The sequence below is a fragment of the Gopherus flavomarginatus genome, chromosome 12, assembly GCF_025201925.1.
Source record: "Gopherus flavomarginatus isolate rGopFla2 chromosome 12, rGopFla2.mat.asm, whole genome shotgun sequence".
In the NCBI taxonomy this organism is placed as follows: domain Eukaryota; kingdom Metazoa; phylum Chordata; order Testudines; family Testudinidae; genus Gopherus; species Gopherus flavomarginatus.
Genome location: NC_066628.1, coordinates 9,358,404 through 9,381,498, shown reverse-complemented (window position 1 = coordinate 9,381,498; position 23,095 = coordinate 9,358,404). Strand labels below are relative to the sequence as shown.

General features: G+C 47.5%; 1 long non-coding RNA gene and 3 other non-coding genes across 5 annotated transcripts; all 4 read right to left on the bottom strand.

The window, feature by feature from the left end:
* Window positions 1-1,228: 1,228 nt before the first annotated feature.
* Window positions 1,229-9,185, bottom strand: LOC127033378 (uncharacterized). 2 transcript variants are annotated; one of them, XR_007769062.1, is made up of 8 exons: window positions 8,862-9,185; window positions 8,340-8,434; window positions 5,819-5,900; window positions 4,585-4,798; window positions 4,271-4,371; window positions 2,781-2,828; window positions 2,260-2,337; window positions 1,229-1,425 (listed from the first exon to the last, which is right to left on the bottom strand). It is a non-coding gene; the product is annotated as an uncharacterized LOC127033378 (long non-coding RNA). The 2 variants fall into 2 exon arrangements; XR_007769063.1 differs by lacking the exons at window positions 2,781-2,828; window positions 4,271-4,371; window positions 4,585-4,798 and having other exon boundaries at window positions 8,862-9,040.
* LOC127033430 (small nucleolar RNA SNORA79) lies at window positions 1,687-1,834 on the bottom strand. Its single transcript, XR_007769110.1, has one exon. It is a non-coding gene; the product is annotated as a small nucleolar RNA SNORA79 (small nucleolar RNA).
* LOC127033436 (small nucleolar RNA SNORD126) lies at window positions 2,605-2,682 on the bottom strand. The gene has a single exon (XR_007769116.1). It is a non-coding gene; the product is annotated as a small nucleolar RNA SNORD126 (small nucleolar RNA).
* Window positions 3,774-3,851, bottom strand: LOC127033444 (small nucleolar RNA SNORD126). The gene has a single exon (XR_007769124.1). It is a non-coding gene; the product is annotated as a small nucleolar RNA SNORD126 (small nucleolar RNA).
* Window positions 9,186-23,095: the final 13,910 nt, after the last annotated feature.

Genomic DNA, 23,095 nt, shown 5'->3' with positions numbered 1-23,095 from the left:
TTTCTGAGGGCTGGTCTACACTAGGGATGAAATCGATCTAAGATACGCAACTTCAGCTACGTGAATAGCATAGCTGAAGTCGAAGTATCTTAGATCGAGTTACCTACCGTCCTCACGGCGCGGGATCGACGTCCGCAGCTCCACCTGTTGACTCCACTACCGCCGTTCTCATTGGTGGAGTTCTGGAGTTGAGAGGAGCTCGTTCGGGGATCGATATATCACATCTAGATGAGACGTGATATATGGATCCCTGAGAAATCGATTGCTACCCACCGATACGGCCGGTAGTGAAGACGTAGCCTAAGATGGCCCTGGTTTTGAGGGTCCAGCTTGGCATCTCTGCTTGTGACACTGAAAATTTGTCCTGACTTCAATAGAACTCTCCTGGTTACCTAAACTCAAAACCACATGTTGCTGAATTTGGTTCACATAGCATTGCCTCTCAGCTCCATCTCTCTCACTGTCTCCCAGTTGTTCAGCACAACAGCTGCAAGATGTAGCAGGACTGCAGTGGTGGCCCCTAGGTCAATGGGAAAGGATCTACGTCTGTTTATTTGGAGTGAAGAGAAAACAGGATGATAGAGGATGCCAACATTCGAAGCATGAAATAAAGGTCTGAGCTGGTGTTAGAGGAGCGAGTGTGCACCTGCAGGGTGGGGGAGACATGGTTTAAATGCATTTAGGTTAAGATTTTCAAATCTATGGGATTTGCCTGTTAAATTCCCCATTATTTTTTAAATGGGAACCGGGTGTCCAAATCCTGAGTGCATCTGAAAATCTCAGCCTAACCTAAATGGTGTTGGTAGTAGAAGACAGATAGTGGACATAGTGGAGTCAATTCATGGAAGAATGGAAAGTAATTTTGGACACAGCAGTAAATAGATCAATGTTGGTTAACATCCTGATCCTCAATTTTGTACAAGTGCATAGATACTAGTGACTAGGAGTTTTACAATATCTGTTCAGATATTTTTCTCAGATATGAGATCAAGCCCTAGCTTATTTTAAGAAAGGGCAACTGAAAATTGCAATGCATTAAAGATGGGATTTTCAAAGGAGCCTAAAGCAGCATGGCATCCAGCTCCCTTAAATCTCCTATGAAAATCCCAACTACAGCCACTATTGACCTGGGCTGAATTCAGACCAGTGGATTAGAGTTGAGAAAGCTCCATTTCCCCCAGTTCTACCACTGCACCCTTTTGTACAAATAACACCCAACTTTTACACATCCATTCAATCTAGTTTTATTATTTATCCTGTTTTTAGTATAGTCTTTCCTGGACATAACTTCAAAGAGTCTTTGTGATGCAGATCGGAGATGGTGCAAATCTTTTAATCTTCAGGCCCCAAATTCTCTCTTACAGTTGATGCTGGTGGAGAGAAAGATACATTTTCCTTTCCTTTAAGGCTCATCTCAAATCATCCCTGTAAAGATAAAGGTTCACAGTTGCAGAATGCAGCACACAGTTGTGTCTTGGAAACCCAGTTGGTGCACTGAAACTAACTCCTCCCAGTTGAGGACAGCATAGCTCCTAGTGCCTCAGTGCAGGCTATCTTTCAGCTCACATTGAAAATTACTATGTGGTTACTATAGCCCACTGCCTAAAGTTTACAGAGCAATATGTACAGAGCAGGTTGTTTTTAAATCCTATTTCTGTCCCCAGAGTCCAGTCCCCGTCTGCCTCTGAGTATCTGACCCCGCAAAATTCAGAAGGTGCTAATGGACAGCCAAACCCATCCAAGAGCACCCTGAGTGAAGAAAGGCCAAGTTTAATCTGCGATGACACAAAATCCCACTGCCCATGGCTCGTGGCAGCAAGAGGAACGGTCATCTTGGCCACTCTTCCTTAAATGAACAGCTCTGAGAGCAAGAGGACTCCCTAGAAAGAACACCCGTGAATTTCCCCAAATAGCAAACCTTTACTAAGCAGTTACCTCAGTAAAGTTCTGCAGCAGGGAGTTCCCGTTCATATGTGCAGAAAGATATGGCTTTCTGAAAGCACCTGCAGCTTCAGGCACTGAAAGGCAGCCTGGCAATGTTTGGAAGATCAGTTCAGAGACTGTTTGTCACTGAATGAGTTCTGAATGAGGAATGCATGATGCACCCTATGCCAGACATTTGTTAACTGCTGGAAAACTATGTCTACCATAGTACCCCTTTTTTGTCCCACACCTTCCTCGATGGTGATATTGGCTGGGGGTACCAATTTGGGACCACACTAAGAAACTGGATGGATACAAACTTCCTGCAGCACTTACATCTGTGATTCCTATAAGGGATCCAGGGTGAGGAGGGAGAAGCAAAACCAGCCAATCTTGTCTTCAGAGTTCTTGCCCCTACAGAAGCAAAGAGGAATTATTTCCAGGTCATGACCTTATTTATTAAAAGAGCATGCTACCAGCTAAAGGGAAAACTCACTTCCTTGTATCTCTGTTCTTTCTTCATTTGCACAGAAATCAGATCCATGTTTCTGAAGAGATCCCCTGGATCTGCTACTTATTCCCCTCACTGTCTGGGACTTTACATATGGTTGCATTGGAAACCATTAGAACATCAGTTTCTCCCCCCCAAATCAGACTTCAGCTACAGGTGTTTGTTTCATTAGTCTGCTCAGGGCATGTGTGTAATCAAGGTAAATCAGGTGAAACACGGACTGAACATGCAGTTCATCACAGCAGACCCCTCCTAGTCCTAAAAGTGGCAATGTGGTTGCCCCTCCCACACAAACCACCACGACTCTGAGACCTCAAGTGTTTGAGAATTTTAGCTGCTTCCTTACCCAACTTCCTCACGTTGCAACATGGACTCCCTGGCTTCCCAACTTCACCTGAAAGACAGATAAAATCCCTGCATGCATAAACAGGGGAGTAGCTACTAGAAGCAGGGAGGTGATTTTATCCCTGTATAAAGGCACTGGTGAGTCTGATACTGGAATACCACATCCAGTTCTGGTGTCCAGATTTTAAAAAGGACATTGAAAAACTGGAGAGGGTTCAGAAATGAACCATAAAAGTGATTCAGGGGCTGGAGAAAATGCCTGATAGTGAGACTTAAGAAGTTCAATCTGTTTAGTTTAAATCAAGAAAAAGAAGCTTGAGAGAGGTGACCTGATTACAGCGTACAAGAACCTTCATGGGGAGAAAATACAGGGTCCTAAAAGACTCTTTTAATCTAGTGGAGAAAGGCAGAACAAAACCAATGTCTGGAAGTTAAAGCCAGGCACATTCAAATTAGAAATAATGCACACATTTCTAACAGCAAGGGTGACTGAACAAACTCCCAAGGGACGGTAGATGCTCCATTCCTTGCTGTCTTCCAATCCAGACTGAATTCTCTGGCCAGTATTAAACTGGAGATCAGACTAGGCAATCTAACAGTGCCTTCTGGTGTATGAAGATCTGGCTTTTCAATATGGCCATACGAGCAGCTGCTAAGGGCACAGCAGTTACAGACAAGGAAATGGCACAGTGAAGTTACCTGGAGACGCTGTGAGGCGAGGGCTAGTGCAGGGAACTATTTTAAAGGACCATGCAGGGAGAACGGCTGAGTTTTAGAAAGGGGAAGGAGTCAGGGAGTCATAGTGGGGGTTACTAGGTGATGTTCTATGCCCCCCTACAATGCAGGAAGTCAGACTAGATGGCTATAATGGTCTTACACCTCCTGGCCTTAAACCTTGACCCCATCTACTATGGGAAATGCCCAGATTTCACTGCAGGCCTGAAATGGAAGCCACACAGGGAGTTAATGCCTCTCTCCTTCCCTGGTGTAGTGGGGTCTGCTGAGGGCACCTGTGGCATCAGGGTGGATCAGGTGAAAGATCGACTGAACATACAGTTCATCACGGCAGACCCCACCCACGCCCTCAAACCCAGCTGCAACATCACCAATGGCAAAAACAGGGGTCTCATGGGTCTGAGAAGAAACTTCTTGTAGGCTGTGTCTCCCCTTCACACCCACCCTCAAGATAGCCCCCATGCATCCAATTATGGGCTGTCTCATACAGTAGCGCACTTCCTTCAATACTAAGTGTCTGTCCAAGGGGCACTCATTGTGCCACAAGAACGAGGACCTTATCCCCAATATTTCCAGAGTCTGAGACATAGGAACATAACTCTCACCATAGAAAGTGAAGGATTAAAAAGTGCCTCAAGCACAGGGACAGTTGTGTGGTGACGGTTCTGGACTGGGACATCTGGGCTAGTTCTCAGCTCTGCCACAGACTCCCTGGGTGACTTCAAACAAATCCTTTTCAATCTCAGATTTGGGTACCTAACTCCAGTGGGCTCCTTTGAAAATTTCAGTCTTCAGCTCTCTGTACCTCAGTTTCCCATCTGCAATGCTGATACTTCCTCTTTTCCATCCTTTATAACCTAAAGTAGACAAAGCCAACAAAAATCTTTGGGACAGGGATGGTCTCTAATAAAGTGTCTGTACAAACCCTAGCACAGGCTACAGTGTCATACAACTAATAAAACAGTGGATGGAACCATCAAGTCAAGCATCCTGCCTCTAGCAACACATCCCTGGCTACTTCCTAAGAGACCAGAGCAAGCCCTGAAAGCACAGGAGCCGATTATCTTTACCTCAGCTCAGGTAGGCCATAAAACCACTCAGTCCCTTTTCTTCAAGACCCTACTCAGTTGGAGGCCCTTCCCCTACTGTCCTTGGGGCTCAGGTCCAGGATGTTTCATTACAGACCATTTTCAAGATTCAGTTACAGTACTTAATTTTTCCACTTCAGCCCCGATCATTTCATGGGGGTGGGGAGTCAGTCTTCGTCCTCAGCCTCTCCATAATCTGAAATGGGCAAAGAAACATTCATAAGAGTGCGACCAACACAGCCTCTTCCTCTCTCCTACCGTAGCAGCTACACCAGAGATCAGAGTTGCCACTGGATGCATCTATACCTGATTCCCAGCACACCACAGTCCAGTTCTACGGGAGCGTATCTAGGCAGAAAGAGATAACACTATACATAGAGGGGAAAACAGCAGGAGTAAAAGGAAGTCACTTCTGGGGTGGATGGAGGCAGCGAGCACAAAGTGCAACAGGAAAAGGGAGGGGAATATTTTAGCGGACAAGTGGGTAAGCTCCCTCCTGATGCTTACAGAAGATCACATGGCACTTTTAACATCCACAGTGAGCACGCAGGATCTCAAATTTTGTTAAGGCCTCAAGCAAAAGACCAAACAGCTTCAGACAGAAAGCATTAATTTATCTGCAGTGGCAGGAGAAAGAGCTGAACCAGTCCTGGACACTGAGAATTTAAAATCTGAAGGCCTCAAGACATGTGAAGCCACAAGTCACTCCTACACTCCACTGCCACAGCTGAACGTTGGATTAGTCAACACAGCAGGTAACAGATACTTTGATCAAGTCAGAGTTGAAAAACATCTGCTACATTACAAAGACCAAAGCTGAATTTTTGACACACCTCAGCTTGCACTATTTGGGGGAAGGGAAATAGATCAGGGCAGGATTAGGCCTCCCAGACCACCTAACAGGAATACCCTGGAGTCCTCTCTCCAGGTTGGAAATTTTAGGTCTTGCTAAAGCACTTGGAGAGGTAGTCAAATAGAACCCAGGAGTCCTGACTCCCAGTCCCCCTTCTCTACAACTAGAAGTGATTCCCCTTGCTCTAACCACTAGTCAACACTCCCCCAGAGTTGGGAATAGAACCCAGGAGTCCTAACTCCTAGCCCCCTGTTCTAACCCATTATAGTTGCCCCTAGATTTTGACAGTTTTGCTGTTATGTAGTATTTAACCCCTTGGGCAGGCATTATTCTCCATTTCTCTGTAAAAAGCCAATCTCTTACCAGCTCACTGAGTCACATATCTGGAACGTGGCATTTCTCCAAAGCAACTGTTTCCTCCCAGCTCATCAATTCCATTTTCAGCCTAAAATGAAGAGATATCAACAGTGGTTTAGGAGACACAGAGCAAAACATGGCAACCAGACCACATCCAATCCTGACATAGCTATGTCAGAAAATTGATTTTTAAGAGTTACAGTAGAGACAGGATTGTAAAAGCCTCCACAGCAGGATATTCCCACCTTTAGGAGTAAGCAGCAGCAAGTCACCAATAATGCAGAAGCCATAATCACTAAAATTAATACAGTAATAAGCGTTTGTCCTTCTCTAGCTCCTTTCTTCCAAAAATCTCCAACAAAGGCTTTCAGAGGAGTCTAAGGGAATTAGGACCCCTTAGGCTTCTCTGACAATCCCAGTCCAAGTGCTTTACAAATATTAAGTCTCATCCACCCTATGAAATCAATATCATTCCCACTGTATAGCTGGGGAAACTAAGGCACAGAGTGGCAAATCACTTGCCTAAGGTCATACAGTGAGAGGCAGAGCCATGAACAGAACCAAATAAAGGTCAATCTCAATTCGCCTGTCTCTAATAAGTAAGCCCCACCTCCTCCCAGCACCAGAAACAGAGCTCCCATTATCAACTATCTGAGCACCTCACAATTTCTTCCTGATGATGTAGGGCACTGCTATTATCCACATTTTACAGATGGGGAACTGAGGCAGAGGGACAGTTTTTTAAATGTCTGTGGGCACCTAAAGAGGCAGATTAAAATCAGTAGGGGTTAGGCACCTAGGCACTTCTGAACATCTCACTATGCATGGCGGGAGGGATAGCTCAGTGGTTTGAGCATTGGCCTGCTAAACCCAGGGTTGTGAGTTCAATCGTTGAGGGGGCCATTTGAGGATTGGTCCTGCTTTTGAGCAGGGGGTTGGACTTGATCTGCTGAGGTCCCTTCCAACCCTAAGAATCTATGATCTGCATCTTTAGGTGCCCAAGTACCTACAGAAATCTGGCCCAGAGAGACTAAAACTTGCACAAGGTCACACAAGAATTTTGTGGGGGAGCAGGATATTAAGCCCATGTCTCAAATCCCAGGCTAGCACCCTAATTGCTGGTGCATCCTTCCTCTCAGCCAAAAGGCTTTACACTTCCAGTCCCAGCTCTTCCTGATTTACTTTGGAATTTTTAAAACTAGACTGAACAAAGTGATAGAAAGCAGACTGTAGGGAACAATCCTGCACTAACCCCAAGACGACAGGCCTGTTAGGCCACACATTCTACCTAGCTCTAACCTTCTGTGTTAGAATAATCCTTAACTGAACCCATTACTGCCCTGAATCAGCCTCCAGACTTTATCCCACTGCCTCACTTGCAGATCCAACCCCTAGAGCAGGGCAGAGAACCTTTCTGTTAAAGCCCGGCTGCTTGCAGCCTATGGCGTTTGCATTCTGTATCTGAAATCCTTTGAGGATTCAGATACTGGGCTCTTGGATATCTTTCTAACCTGCATAAAAGTTGTTGGCTCTCTTTATCATGGTAGGTGCTACAGATCAGGTAAAAGTTGCAGTCTGGGATCACTCATAGGTTATGAAGTCCCCAACCACTAGTAGCTAATAAAGAATCAAAAACAACAATATTTGATAATTTGCTCTTTCTCTAGGAACTCTCATCTAAAGATTTGAGTGTTTTATAATCATGAATGAATCAAGCATCACATGCTTCCTATGAAGTATTATTCACATTGTACAGGTAAGGAAACTGAGGTACAAAGGGGAAAGGGCAAAGTGGCTTGCTCAAGGTCACCCCTGAGATAGCATCAGAGCCAACAGTCAGGATCCTGGTTCCCAGCCCACCAACCATTAGACCCCACTACCCTCCCAGGGCTGGGGTAGAACTCAGGAGTCTTAATTCCCTGCTCACCCACCCCCATCATGAAACTGCTTTTTTAAAAGGGGGTCTGGATGGCACGTGGGGTTCGGCAAAGCAGGTGGAAGTTTTACCACTGGAGTCAGATTGGGCTCAAGACAGCCTCTGAAATCCATCCTGTGTTTCAAAGCCAGCAGAGCTTGCTAAACTTTCTTCTCTTGTAAATAAGCTTCCATTTATTTACTTCAGTGGTGCAGCATGCAGTTTCAGCCGCAAATTACAAAGTGGGGAGAATAGCCAGACCAAAACTGAGGCCTGGAGTTACCTTCAACTCCCACATTCTCCCCCAGCATATGGGCCACACACAGTGTGGGCAATTTCACCATTACCAGCAGCAGCATTTTTGAACACTAAGTCAAACCCACTTCCAGCTCACTCAACACCCCTGAAGAGACTCCTAGAACACGCAGCAGAAGGCACCTTGCTAACCCAGCCTCCCTCCGCAGCAAGGACATTCTTTGTTCAACCTTCAGCTCACCCACCACATGGTTTTTCCTCTTAAAAACAGATCTGTACATAAAAACATCTGCTGCTGTTTATGATGGTTTGCCTATGACAGGAGGAGTGGATCTCAGGGCTCTGCTCTCTACTCACAGCTCTGGAAGGGAATCTGCTGGAGCAAAGGGCAGAATGAAGCATCAGAACTCCTGCCTCAGCTTCCGAGCTCTGCAGCACACTCCCTGGCTGCCCTGAAACAAGCCATCAAATCATACAGGGGCAGGGAGAAGAGAAAGAGATGGATAAACTCATTCTACAGCATGTGTGACTTCATGCAGACCTGAAGAGGAACACTGCAGACACATAGCAATTTATTAAAACACAGGAACAAATCATGCGTCTGTTTCACCCAGGGACTGCAAAGTCAATGGGGATTTCAGGTGTGTTGCTGAAGATCAGACAGCACCAGTTTTAACAAATCACTTTCCCACTAATCTCCTGCCTTTGGCCCTACGTGAAGGGGTGGCCTATGGATTCTGAATTCAACAGCCTTAAGGACAAATTCAATCCACGGGAAAATCTTTCTCCACCACACACAGTTTAACTACATTTATTTCAATCCTAAAACATGGGTGGATGGCGAAGGATTCAAACCGAGCTAAAGATCTTGCAACTTACCAAGCACGCTGGTCTGGGCAGCACAGGAACAGGGAACGTGCAGGAAGCACAGTGATGATGAAAGAGAGAAAGATGAGAGGAAGTGGTAGGTGGGACAGAGAAGAGAGCAGCTTTGCAATTGGCTGAGAGTATAAACCTGTCAGTCTCTCATTTCCTTGAATCAAAAAGGCAAGATGCCAAACATTAATCCTTTGAGGCTTCAAACCATGTGGCTACCGACCTTTACAGAGCTGGTTTTAGGGGAAATGTGAGACAGAAATCGGTGATTTTCTGTGAAATCTCTCAAAAAGATTTTTCAGTCTGTATTAGAGAATGCAAACTTGGGCCAACATTTTAAAAGCCAGGCTGGAGTTCTTAGAGGAACTGTCCAGAAACCCTGATTGTAGAGCCTAAATGGAGCTGATATTCAAAAGTGCTGAATAACCCTACTCAGCATTTCTGAAAGTCACTTATTTAGGAGGCTAAATCAGGATGTAGGAATAAAAATTTAAGCTCCTAGTTTTGAAAAATTTAGCCCTGGAATTTTGGGGTCATTTTGATCCCCAAACCTTTACAAATAGTGTAATATCAATAAAAAATTTCACATTTATATAGCATTTGGGATTTTCCTCATTTTGAAGTCCCAGGACTGGACAATACAGAAGGATACTGGCAATAGAGCACCAAATTTCAAAAGTAGCTAGGCACCTAACTCCCATAGGGTTAGGCACCTAATTTGCTTAAATGACTTTGGCAACCGTAATATATACACAGATTCAGAGTCAACAAAAGCTGTGGGAGGGATCTGCAATACAGGACATCGATAATATTTGCGGGTAATATAAATGTGGGAAATCTTGGCAAAATCTTCCAAGGAAAATAATAAAATCCCTTGTGTACAATGTTTCCTACCAGACTGCTCTCTCAATTACACTGATGTAACCCCATTATCTTCAGTGAAGTTGCTCCAGGTTTAAACTGGTGTATTGCACAATAGAATTTTCCTTTCTGTCTGTAGTACAAAGGTAGGTATCACTGTTGCCATGTTATGGGTGGAGAAACAGACACAGAAAGAGATGAAGGCCCAGTTCCTCAAAGGTATCGAGGCATATAACTCCCACTGAAAATTAAACACCTAAATATCTGTGAGATCTGGGCCCAAGTAACTTGTCTGAGTCACTGGCGAAGATGAGAATAAAACCCAGGTGGCGTGATTCCTGTTCCCTTTATAACCACCCACTCACCTACCTCCTGGAGCCCAGTATAACACTCAGGGGTCCTGACTTCCATGTCCTCCTTTTCTGACCACTAAATTAGATTCTCCTCCCAAAACTGGGAATAAAACCTTGGAGTCTGGACTTTCAACCCCCCTCCCTCACATACTTTGCAGTGAAGCCAGAGACAAAAAATTGATTTAGCTTCTCTGCAATGGCACCTCGATTGTTCAGTGGCCCCACTGATTGTTTGGCAGGCTTCCTGCTTTGCATGTACCTAAAATTTGTTTTGCTGTTAGTTTTTGACTCTTTGTGCAATTAGAGCAGACACAAGGGGCTGTGGGTGCTGCAGAATCTGTAACCATACAGTGAACTTTTACTACAGGCCATGAGCTGTGACAGTGATTTTCAGAGTGACTTCAGGGCATTATGTGCCCAACTCCCGCTGACTGCACAATGAGAGTTAGGCAACTAACATCCTTATATCCCTTTGAATATCCCAGACTTAATATACAGAGATTTCTGTCTTGTCCCCTTGTATCCTCATTTTCCTTGCACAACCCTAACCCTAAGCGGCCAGATGATTAGCCCAAGGTTCTGAAATCTGACATTTTTCAGTAGTACATATAGAAGCTGAGGTGGCAGCTGTGCGATCTTCCCTCAGTCACCACTCCCTGGACATGTGCTTCTACCCTGCCCTGGAGGGACTCTTGCTGTATATGACAGAGGATTCCTTTCTGCACACTCCTGGACCTCTCTATAGTAATGGAGCACAAGGGTGCAAATATATTTCCAGTGATGTTGACATTTGTGTGTTGGGGACACATCCTCTAGGAACCTCACAAAGATCCCCAATCCATTTCTTAAGGCCACCATGAAGCCATCACAAGGCACAGACTTTGATGCTTATGCCAACATAGTCAGCAGTGTGCCCTTGTCTGCCAAGAAGGCCAACAACATATTGGGCTGTATTAGTAGGAGCATTGCCAGTAGATTGATGGAAGTGATTATTCCCCTCTATTCAGCACTGGTGAGGCCATACCTGGAGTATTGCATCCAGTTTTGGTCCCCCCACTACAGAAGGGATGTGGAGAAATTGGAGAGTCCAGAGGAGGGTAGCGGAAATAATTGGGGGCTGCGGCACATGATTTACAAGGACAGGCTGAGGGAACTGGGGTTATTTAGTCTGCAGAAGAAAACAGTGAAGGGGAATTTGATAGCAGCCTGATCCTGAGGTCTCTTCCAACCCTAATCTATGATTCTATGATTGTAGAGAAAGGGGGAAGGACTAGGAGATGAGATGGCACAAAATCCACCTAGCTCTTGAGGGATAAAGACGAAATTCGCTACAAAATATTTTGACTGTAGGCTCAAGTATCAGAGGGGTAGCCGTGTTAGTTTGGATCTGTAAAAGCAGCAAAGAATCCTGTGGCACCTTATAGACTAACACACATTTTGGAGCATGAGCTTTCGTGGGTGAATATCCACTTCGTCAGATGCATGTGTTCACCCACGAAAGGTCATGCTCCAAAACGTCTGACTATAGGCTGGTATCCCAAAGTGCCAAAAATTACAGATCGGGTCTAAATAAATGTCTCCTAGCAAATTACCTATCCACTCTCTGTAAGTAACCCCCATGTTACAGTTGAAGAAACCAAGGCACAGAGATTTGAGGTAATTTATTCACATATCTGAGCTTAGATCACAGTAGCTCTAGTGTCTTGATCACTTCTCTAGTCCCTGCTGCCTAGCTGTACTTGTTATCATTTGAGGCTGGGATTCTCAGGGGAGTATAAGGGAGTTAGGCAACCAAGATGTACATGCCTTACTTCCTTAGGCTCCTTTGGGAATCCCAGCCTTCATTTTCTGAGATTCAAGAAAAGCCCAGCGCTTAGATATAACAAGATAGACACAGGGCCAGATTACAAATGGGTTTAGGCACCTCAGTATGGAGATAGATGCCTATTGGGATTTTCAATACCACCTAAGCAGGTTAGGCACCTAATTCTCATTGAATGTTCATGGGGTTTAGCCAACTAGCTCACTTAGGAGTTTTGATAAATCCTACTGGGTGCTTGTCTCCATCTTTAGATGCCCAAATCTCTCCATAATCCTGGCCTACAGAAGCTAGGGTAGAGGCAGGGCCAGTGCAAGGATATTTTGCGCCCTAGGCGAAACTTCCATCTTGCCCCCCCCCCCCCCAAAATCACATACATTATACACAATACACGGTCACAGAGTAACGTTATAATTTAGAATTTATGTTTCCGTGCTTTACGTTTAGCCAATTTAGAAACAAGTTCCTCCAGGTCAATGCTGTGAGCAATATCATGTTCTATTGACAAGGTAGATAGCCCAACAAGTCTTTGTTGCAACACTGATGTTCGCATATATGTTTTTATCAACTTGAGCTTCAAGAAGCTTCGCTCACCACTGGCCACAGAAACTGGGAGAGTCAAGAGGATGCGAAGAGCAATAACTGTGTTAGGGACACTATCTGTCAGCTTATTTTCCCATATGAAGTTCAATACATCTTGCGGTGATGAACTCCTTTGGACTCGTCTTGCAATAGCTTGCAATTCACTGCACAAGTCAAAGGCATCAATATCTTTGGATTCACCATGTTGCAAAGCTTTCTCCAGATTCAAGCAATGTTCCATAATTTGCTTTGGTGTTTTATTTTGCAAACTGTAAATATCATATATGAAGCCAAATACTGAACTAATTTGTTGCATCAATGTGAATCTTTCTTCAACCGAATGTATTGCTGTGTCAATAACTGCAAAGTAAAAGTTCACTTTGAATTTTTCTTTCGGATCATAAATAGGTTCGTCATCTGCTTCATATGTGAACTGCTTCCTCTTCTTTCTAATACGGATTGGATCTGGTTCAAAAAGTGCTGGTACATCCAACTCCTCCGCAAGTTCACCTGCATCTACCAAAGTTTTCTCAAAGGCTGTGTCACTTCTGCGGCCCACAAGAAACTTCTTGGTTTCTCCAAGTTGATTAATGGCATCACATATATCAAATTCCTTTGCCTGAAGTTGTTTGCTAGCTATGTTGATCTCAAACAATATGTCAATATGTCAACAAGAGAAACAAGAAACGGCTTTTGTAAGAGCCTTTGCATCAACTCGTGATTTATTGCCAGATGATCCTGTCAGAGTATTGTCTTCATAGATGTCTACCAGAGCATCACAGATGTCACCAATGAAAGCAGGATGGAAAAGCTCCCCCCCAAGAAGACCTAAGACATGATGGCTGGATACATAAACAGACACCTGTCCCTCACAGGCACTACCTCATAACATGCCAATTTTGCTCAGGACAGAACATCATAGAGGAATACTATGCATTCAGTGGTCTCTACACTGGCCAAGCAACAGCATGACAACTAACCTAACCAGTCCATCCAACTTTTTGGACTGCTTCTTGGGCACTGGTGAGGGGTAGCGGTGCCAGACTGAGCCCGGTAATGGGTGCACTACAAATCTACAAACTGAGGCAAGATGCTGGGCCTAGAGTCCTGCTGAGACTGCTGTCCTGCACCAAGTGGAGCACAGCCTCCATGAGGAGAGAACTCAAACAAATATCACGCTCCTTCTGCATGATTCCCCCAAGCACTTCTTCAGGCAGCTGCTATGGGGGTCACTCACAGGCTTAGGCCTGCCTGTTGCAGGCAAAACACAGCAGCAGAGCTTAAAACTCAGACAGGGCCGCCAAAGGACTCAGGGGGCCTTGGGCAAAGCAAAATCGGGGGCCCCTTCCATAAAACGTTTGCAATACTGTAGTAACATGTATTAGGAAATGTAAAAAATAACTAGTGAAATACATTCAAAAATTAATTTGTAATAATTTGAAAATAAACTAAATACATTATTTAAAAACATTAAAAGCTGTAATGGTCTGTATACATTTGCAATTACATAATGGGCAGTTGCTGGGTGATTGTGATAGTTGGTACCAATGGGCTGTCGTTGCCTGGGGGTGGTGCTGTTGCCCACGGCTGGGTGGGGAGCTGGGCTCTGGGTTCAGGGGTGCCCAGCTCACAGGGGCTGGGCTCAGGGATGTGGGGAGATAGGGTCAGGGGGGTGTCCAGCTCAGAGGGGCTGGGCTCAGAGCTGGGGGTCAGGGCTGTTGGGGGGATGGGGTCAGGGGGTTTCCAGTTCAGAAGGACTAGGCTCGGAGCTGAGGGTCAGGGCTGTGGGGGGGGATGGGGTCAGGGGGGGTGCCTGGGGGCACTGAGGCAGCTCAGCTCTGCAGGCTGCTGTTCTCTCCAGCCATCCAGGCACAAGGGGAGCAGGAGCAGGAGCAGGGATCAGCCAAGGACCAAGGGGGCAGGAGCACAGGCACCTGAGGCCGACCTGTGGGGAGGCACTTGCTTACCTTGCCCAATGCATGAGCGTTGGGGTCCTCTTTCTTCCTCCGCTCCACCAGACCACTGCTGAGGCTCTTTTCTTCTCCGTGCCCCTCGCTGGGGCTGACGTGGAGGCTGAGCCAGGGGGCAGCTGCGGCTTTCCTCCAGAAGCGAAGCCCTGGTGTTGCACCGCTGTCGCAGGGCCCCTGCCATGTGCCCTAAGCAGAGCTGCGCAGCTCTGCCCAGCCGCCGGCGCCCCCGCCGGCAACGAGAAAAATGGCACAGGCTGGAGCCCCTGCTCTGGGAGGGAGAGGGATTCTGAGCCTCTGCCTGCAGCCCAGGGATTCCTCTGGGTCAGTGCAGCTGCCGTCAGCCCGAACTTCTAGGGCACCCTGGGCTGCCGGGCTGCCGCAGTGGCTCCCTGACCCCGGGGGCGCCCCGGCCTGCCGCGGCAGCGTGCTGACCCCGGGGGCGCCCTGGGCTGCTGCGGCGGCTCCCTGACCCCGGGGGCGCCCCGGGCTGCCAGGTCGGCTCCCTGACCTCGGGGACGCCCTGGGCTGCTGGGCTGCCGCGGCTGCGCACTGAGCCCGGGGGCACCCCGGGCTGCTGGGCTGCAGGCAGCTGCTACCGCTGGCAGCTCAGACTACCTCTCCAGCAGCAGCGGCTGCAAACATTTTAAAAAAATTTGGGGGGCGCCCTCATATTTAGTCCTTTGATGTATTTATAAATAGAGTGATCATTACTCCTCTCAGCTGGTGCTTGCCAGTTTAAATTAGCCAAACTCTTTTAGGCTACATCTACTCAGCAAGCTCGGGCTGTATTTCACCAGCTGGCATACATGTACTCACGCTAGCTTGAGGAGTATAAATAGCAGTGTAGCTGCGGTGGCATGGCTGGCAGCATGGGGTAGCCATGCCGAGTACAAACCCACCTGAACTCTGGGGCTATGTACTGTATTTGGCACAGTTTCCCATCCTACCATGGCTATACTACTTTTCAGACTTGTGCTAGCTGTCGTCGAGCTATTGCAAGTAATGTATGTGATCTGGGAATCACTCCCCCTGTTTTGAAGTGTAGATGTAGCCTTATTATCTCCTCAAATAGCTCTCCATTGTAGCAATAGGATGACCATCATTCCTAAGATTGTTGGGTTTGGGTTATAACTTTTTCCATATTTACACTGCACTTTATCAAGCCTCATCTTGGACCAGATCCTCAGATCATGGAATGGGCCACCATCTATTTACAGTAAGGGAGTGTAGCAATTCAGGACTCATCCCTGTGGCGCCTCCTGCTGGCTGTCTGGGAACTGGCTTGCTTTCCAGCTCCAGAGCGCCCTCTGCAGGCTGCTGTCATCAACGGCTAGCTGCCCCCCCTTGTCCCTCCCGGACACTGGTGCCCCTTTATCTGGCGGTTTTGCTCCATCAGTATCCCCTCAGTCTCTGGGTCTCCCGTCCCCAGAAATCCCCTAATCCCACCTTGGCTCAGTGCCAACTGCTAGTCATCATTTAGCCCCTGCTCCCTAGGACAGACTGCAGACTGTAATAGCCACTCATCATTGGCAAGGGGTGGTTAGGACCTGCTTCCACTGCCTAGCCCTGGGCTGCCCCTGGGCAACCCCAGTACCTGGTTTAGGCCCCACACAAGGCTGGAGCTCCCCAGCCCCTTTTGCCTTTCCCCCAGCATTGCCTTACCTCAGGTCCCTGCTCAGCTCCCAGGCAGCTAGGTCCTTCCCTCTCAAAAGCTGGAGAGGGAGTCTCCTAAGCTCTATGCTCACTGGCCTTTTACAGGGCCAGTTGCAACCTGATTGGGGCGTGGCCCCAGCTGTGGCTGCCTTCCCCATCAGACTAGCTGCTTCTCACAGCTCCAAGCCCTCTCCTAGGGCTGGCTTTAACCCTTTCCAGGCCAGAGCAGGTGACCACCCCACTACACACACCCCTCCTCAACATCCCCAACCCTGCAGATGGGGGGATTCATGACCTGGGCTCCTCGAAATCAGCCTTCCAGGGCCTCTCGCTTACTTTCAGATACCTCCCAGTTTCAGGCCATCTCCCAGGTGTTGGCCTCCGCCTTCTAGTGGGCGTGCTCAGCAGTTTCCAACCACACCCTTAGGTCAGCCTCCCCCTGACCCTCCACCCTCAGGGTCTGGGTCCATTTGGTGGCCTGATCATGGACCACTTGGATCCCAGTCTCTTTCTGGGCCCACTTGGTCTCCATCCCTTAGTGTGAGACCTGCCTGGCGACAGTCTGATCCTGACCTCTCTCTGGGTTCCTTGCATCCCGCCTGCTGTCTCCGCCACCTCTTGCGGGTGGCCCAATGGCTGGTCATCCTTGTGTCTGGCCACCTCCACCTGGTCCAATTTCATCCCTTCCGGGCCCCTAGGCACTTCCTTCAGCTGCCTCTCAGTTCCCTTGCGGGGGCAGTGCCTCCTAATGTGGCCCAGTGTGTGGCAGTCCCAGCAAGTTCCTCACCTCTTGGTTGCCTTGGACCCTTTGGGGTCCTTCTGGGGTCCCCCCCCCACTGGGGCTGACCTGGACCCTCCACCTCAGGCCTGGGCGTGCCCACTGCATGTGGGCTTGTCAGCCACAGGCCCAACATGTCCTCAGTCGCCTGGGTTCCCTCACCTGGCAGACTCTTGTAGGGATTTGTCCCTTCCCCTGTTTTGGGTGAGGCTCTTGGCCCCCATCCCAGGAGGGACAGTCCACTCTCAAATGTCCTCGCCAACCTCAGGCATAGCAAGCCCTACGCTCTGCCACAGACCTCCTGGCCCTGGCGCTTGGCCTCCCACACCACTCTCCCTGTTTCCTCCAAAACTCCTGTTGGAGGAGTTTTACCAGGGCCTCCTGCTCTTCCACCAGCTGGCCCAACTGTCCATGGAGGGCCCACTGCACCTCCCATAGTCTCTGTGGGTCATCAGCCCCCTTCTGCTAGGGCACTGATGCCTGTCCCCAACCAGAGTTAACACCTGGGGCCTCTGCAAAGTGAGCCCCAGTATATGCAGGTTCCATTGTCCCCTTCCTCAGTTTCTCCAGGCAATAGTCCCAGTCCTTGCCTTTCCCTTGGCAGTAACCCCCTTCTTTCATGGTCTCCCCTCCCCAGGGAACTCCCACCCACTATCCTCACCTCGCCTCAGTATAAGGCTACCGCCAGTCACCATCTTGCCCCTGCGCCCTGGGGCAGACTGCAGTATCAGCCACTCATCACTGGCAAGGTTGGGTTTGGACCTCTTGCCTTTGCCTACCCCTGGGCTGCCCTCTGCAACCCCCAGTACCTATTTGCTTTATGCTAGGCCACAGCCTGAGGCTTTCCAGGCTGGAGCTCCCCAGAGCCTCTGCCTCTCCCCTGCTCCACTCAGGTACCCTATCTCTTGCTCCCTGCAACCAGGCCCATCCCCCTCCACAGCTAGAGAGAGACTACTGAGCTCCTGCCTCCCAGCTTCTTATATAGGGCCAGCTGAAGTCTGATTAGGGCATGGCTCAGCTGCAGCTGCTTCCCCCATCAGCCTAGTAGCTTTTCCCCTGCCACAGCCCTCTCCTAGGGCTGTCTTTAAACCCCTCAGGGCAGGAGTGGGTGACCAGCCTGTTACAGGGATCTGTGGTGATTTACACTAGTGTGACAATAATCCTCACTAGTAGTGTGATTGTCAGAGGTCAGGAGGCAGGAGCGCTCTAGCCTGACCATTGCCCTTGCCCTTCCTTCCATAGGCAGCCCATGATGTACTGAGAAAGAAAATGTCCAACCAAACCACCGTGTCCGAGTTCCTTCTCTTGGGATTGTCTGAGGTTCAGGAGCTGCAGATTTTACACTCTGTGGTGTTTCTAGGGATTTACCTGGCAGCCCTGGTGAAAAATCTCCTTGTTATCATCCTTTTAGTGCTTGACCACCGCCTTCACACCCCCTGTCATAAACAGATAGTTAAGGGTTAATGTCTCTCTTACCTGTAAAGGGTTAACAAACAGGGACCCCAAACACCTGACCAGAGGACCAATCAGGAGACAAGATAGTTTAAAATCTCGTGGGAGGGAAGCCTTTGTTTTTGGGTTTGGCGTTGTTCTCTCTGAGTCCTGGACGGGGCTAGAGGTGTAACCAGGTTTCTGCCAATCTCCCTGCTACCATCTCTTATCTGTTCAGAATTGTAAGTAGAAAAGGCGGTCATAGTATTTCAATTTGTTTTCTTTTTCATTTGCATATGTGTACTTGCTGGAAGTAGCTTAAATTGTGTTTCTGCTGGAGAAAGTTTCTTTCTATTGTTTATAAGTTGAAAGACCCTGTAACTTTTTACCATCTAAAGTGCAGAGATAAACTTATTACTTTTTTCTTTCTTTTTTTATTAAAAGCTTTGCTTTAAGACCTGTTTGAGTGTTTTCTCCTAGTTAAGGCTCAAAGAAGCTTGAGTCTGTATTGCCTGAGGGAGGGAATGGTAAAGTTCCTCTTTGTGTTAGATTCACCGAGTTGAATCAGGTGATCTCCTAGTGTTCCCAGGGTGGGAAGGAGCTGGGGAGGAAGGAGGGAGGAGGAAGGAAATGGTTTATTCCCCTTTGTTGTGAGACTCAGGGAATTTGGGTCTTAGGACCCCCAGGGAAGGTTTTTGGGGGAGACTAGAGTCGATCAGGCGCTCTACTCTAAGTCCTGATTGGTGGCAGCCTATCAGATCTAAGCTGGTAATTAAGCTTAGGGGAATTCATGCTAATACCCATATTTTGGACTCTAAGGTCCAGAACTGGGAATTATATTATGATACCCCCATGCACTTCTTCCTGATGAATTTGTCCATACTAGACCTCAGATCCACCTCCGTCTCGTCTCCAAGTCCATGCTCAATTCTCTATTGAACACCAGGTAGTTTTCTTATGCTGGATTCGTTGCCCAAATTTTTCTCTTCATTTCCGTCACTGTGGCTGACTGCTTTTCTCACTATCATGGTTTACCACCGGTACGTCGCCATCTGCCAACCACTGCACTATGAGATTATAATGAACAGGGGAGCTTGTGTCCAAATGGCAGCTAGTGCCTGAATTAGTGGAATTCAGGTTTCTACTATGCAGACTGGGAAAATATTTGCACTAACCTTTTGTTGAGGCAACATAGTGGATCAGTTCTGTGAAATCGCCCAGCTGCTCAGGATCTCCTGCTCTGACTCATACCTTGGTGAAGTTATTGTTACTTTTTTTCTCTTGTTCTTAGGCTTAAACTGCTCTGCTTTTATAATTGTGTCATATGTTCAGATCTTCAAAACAGTGCTGAGAATCCCCTCTGAGCAGGGCCGGCACAAAGTCTTCTCCACTTGTCCTCCTCACCTCACTGTGATCTCCTTGTTACTTTGCACTGGTACCTTTGCCTACCTGAATCCCACCTCCAGCTCAGCATCAGGTCTGGATGTCATGATGACTGCTCTCTATTCTGTGTCACCTCCAGTGATGAATCCAGTCATCTAAAGCAGGCGGAACAAGGAGATCAACGGACTGAGGGGAAGTTATTCAAGAAGAATAAAATTTCCAGATTTCTCCCATGGCCATGTTTGCATACTGTGCTTCTTTACAGATATAATCAACTGATGACATTATTGTCTCCATGGGAATGTGATGTGCAGTCTCTTTATGCAAAAACTCTATGTTCACAGTAGTAATAATCCAGATTAAGTTCACTGAAGTCAGTGGAGATACTATAGGTTTAAGTGTAAACCTCTCTGGCCACACTATAGCAGATCTTAAGGTGGCCATCCTGCAGCAAAAAAAAACTTCAGGACCAGACTTCAAAGAGAAACTGCTGAGCTTCAGTTCGTCTGCAAATTTGACACCATCAGCTCAGGATTAAACAAAGACTGTGAATGGCTTGTCAACTACAAAACCAGTTTCTCCTCCCTTGGCTTCTGCACCTCAACTGCTAGAACAGGGCGTCATCCTCCCTGATTGAACTAACCTCATTATCTCTAGCTTGCTTGCATACATATACCTGCCCCTGGAAATTTCCACTACATGCATCTGGCGAAGTGGGTATTCACCCACGAAAGCTCATGCTCCAAAACGTCTGTTAATCTATAAGGTGCTACAGGATTCTTTGCTGCTTTTAAAGAATCTATCTATCTATCTATCTATCTATCTACCTACCTATCTATCATCTAGTGATAGCTCTTGCTGTACCAGAACATTAAGTTCAGCAATACTTAAACTTTGGAAACCCAAGAAATAGAGTTAAGGTACATGCTCACATAACCTTAATTCTGCCCCCAGCTGCATTTACCGTGCTAGCTGTACCTGTATTGAATAATGGAGGCAGTAGGTGGGGCAAGTTGGTGGAGGTGTGATTGTCATATGAGGAGATTTTAGGATTAGCTGAGGAACATCACAGAGCCGTGACTGTGATATAACAAGATCTGGGTCTGAGTCCCCCACCATGTATGTGATCAAAGGAGAGAGGTGCACCTGTCCCTCGAGGGACCCGTCTGCATCAATTCAGTACGGAAATGTGTAGGTCGTGTCAGTAGCACTGGTGTCTTCTTGCCACGGTATAGCCAGTAATGAAGTGGGATATGAGAGCAGGCTGTGGATTTAATGATGAGTAGGGAAGTATAAATTTAGGTGATCTCCTATATGAAGAGGCTGTAAAAGGGCATGAAGTGGCTGTTAAATTTCACAGGTGTGGTGTTCTGTCAGGGGAGCAGGCTGTGTTTGAGGGCAAGGGAGGTGAAGGTAGCTCCAGTGACAAGGCAGAGTGGAAGTGTGTGCTGTTATGTTTGCACCCTGCAGAGAAGAAGATACCTGAAAGGGGGTTACAAAGAGGATGGATCTAGATTGTTCTCAGTGGTACCTGATGACAGAAGAAGGAATAATGGTCTCAAGTTGCAGTGCGGGAGGTTTAGAGTGGATTTTAGGAAAAACTTTTTCACTCAGAGAGTGGTGAAGCACTGGAATGGGTTAGCTAGGGCAGTGATGGAATCTCCTTTCTTAGAAGTTTTTAAGGTCATGCTTGACAAAGCCCTGACTGGGATGATTTAGTTGGGAATTGGTCCTGCTTTGAGCAGGGAGTTGGACTAGATGACCTCCTGAGGTCCCTTCCAACCCTGATATTCTATGATTCTAAGGTAGACATAACACCAAGGAAGCTGACAGGAACACAGCTGAGTGCTATGCTCTTTTTCTAGCTCCACAATGGAAAGTAACACGAAAGTGAGGCTGTGCACTGAGGAGGGGAGAGTGCTCAAACATGGAAAGGGACAGGACATCATGTGTGTTATGGGTGTCGTGGGGCATCGCACAGGGACAGGGGAGTTATGTTTATGAGGGCATTTAATTCACTTCTGCATTTCCTTGTTAGAAGCATGAGGTTAGCTGAACTCGACCTTCTGGACAGGCATGAACTGTCACTGGGAAACCTTAACTCTGTGCTAATGAAATTTTCAGCCATTTTATTTCCTAATTTTTTAAGAGAAAGAAAGTTTGTTGGTCGGAATTAGTGGTCATTGTGGCAGCTGTACCGTGGCCGTGGATATGAATGATGAGTAGAGCAAAAGGCTTTTTTAAGAACCATCACATTTTTCTGGAAAGGAGCTGTAATCTGTGCACTGCTTTACCAATCTGGGGTCCCCTCGCATCCATCCCCCACCTCTCGGTAAACGCAGCACACAGCTGGACACAGCCATCTGCAGTAATGCAGGCTCAGAGATGTGTGAAGTGGGCTGTTCATCTCAATGAGCTATTCTCAGCAGAGTGAGAAACAACTCCAGGAGATGGTACAGCCTGAAACAATCGCTCAGAGAGGTGTGAACTGCTCCACTCATATCAGGCACCCAGGTGCCAGCAGGCTGTTCTGTGTGTTGTGAGTGCATATCCCTGTTTGCCTCTTCACAGGTTGACACCCTGAAGGGCAGCGCTTCCCCAGACCCTGGCACACATTGGGGGGAGGGTGTTAAGGAGACAGCCTCATCTCTCCCCTTGCCTTGCCAAAGGGCAAGATCAAAGCCCCCAAGATCACAAAAGGGAGAGAGGAAGGGGGGTCCGACTCCCAAAGATGCATAGAGAGCCCCCCCCACCGATATTGGCACACACAAGGAAGGGGATTGTGGGGCTGTCGGGTGCCCTGCCCCTTATTCTAGTTCTGGATCCAGCACAGAAGGAGATAGACCAGGTGTAGGCAACCTATGGCACACGTGCCGAAGGCGCCACATGAGCTGATTTTCAGTGGCACTCACACTGCCCAGGTCCTGGCCACCCATCTGGGGGGCTCTGCATTTTAATTTAATTTTATGTGAAGCTTCTTAAACATTTTAAAAACCTTATTTACTTTACATACAATAGTTTAGTTACATATTATAGACTTATAGAAAGAGACCTTCTAAAAACGTTAACATGTATGACTGGCACACGAAACCTTAAATCAGACTGAATAAATGTTGACTCGGCACAGCACTTCTGAAAGGTTGCTGATCCCGGAGATAGACACACACGCACAGACGGTGCTGATGAAAAGACAGCAGGGTGCTGTGTTCGCCGTTGAAAAACTGAAACTAAAACAGGAAAGTGAGGCTTTCCGCTGGGGGCGGGGGGAGCGGAGAGCATAGAGCCCCCTGAACATTGAAAGAGGACATCACACCCCTCTGTTGTCTCAGTCCCCCTGTCACTCACCCTCATATCCCCCATTCCCAGTGTTCCACCCCTCCTCATCTCCTGACCCACAACCCACCTCC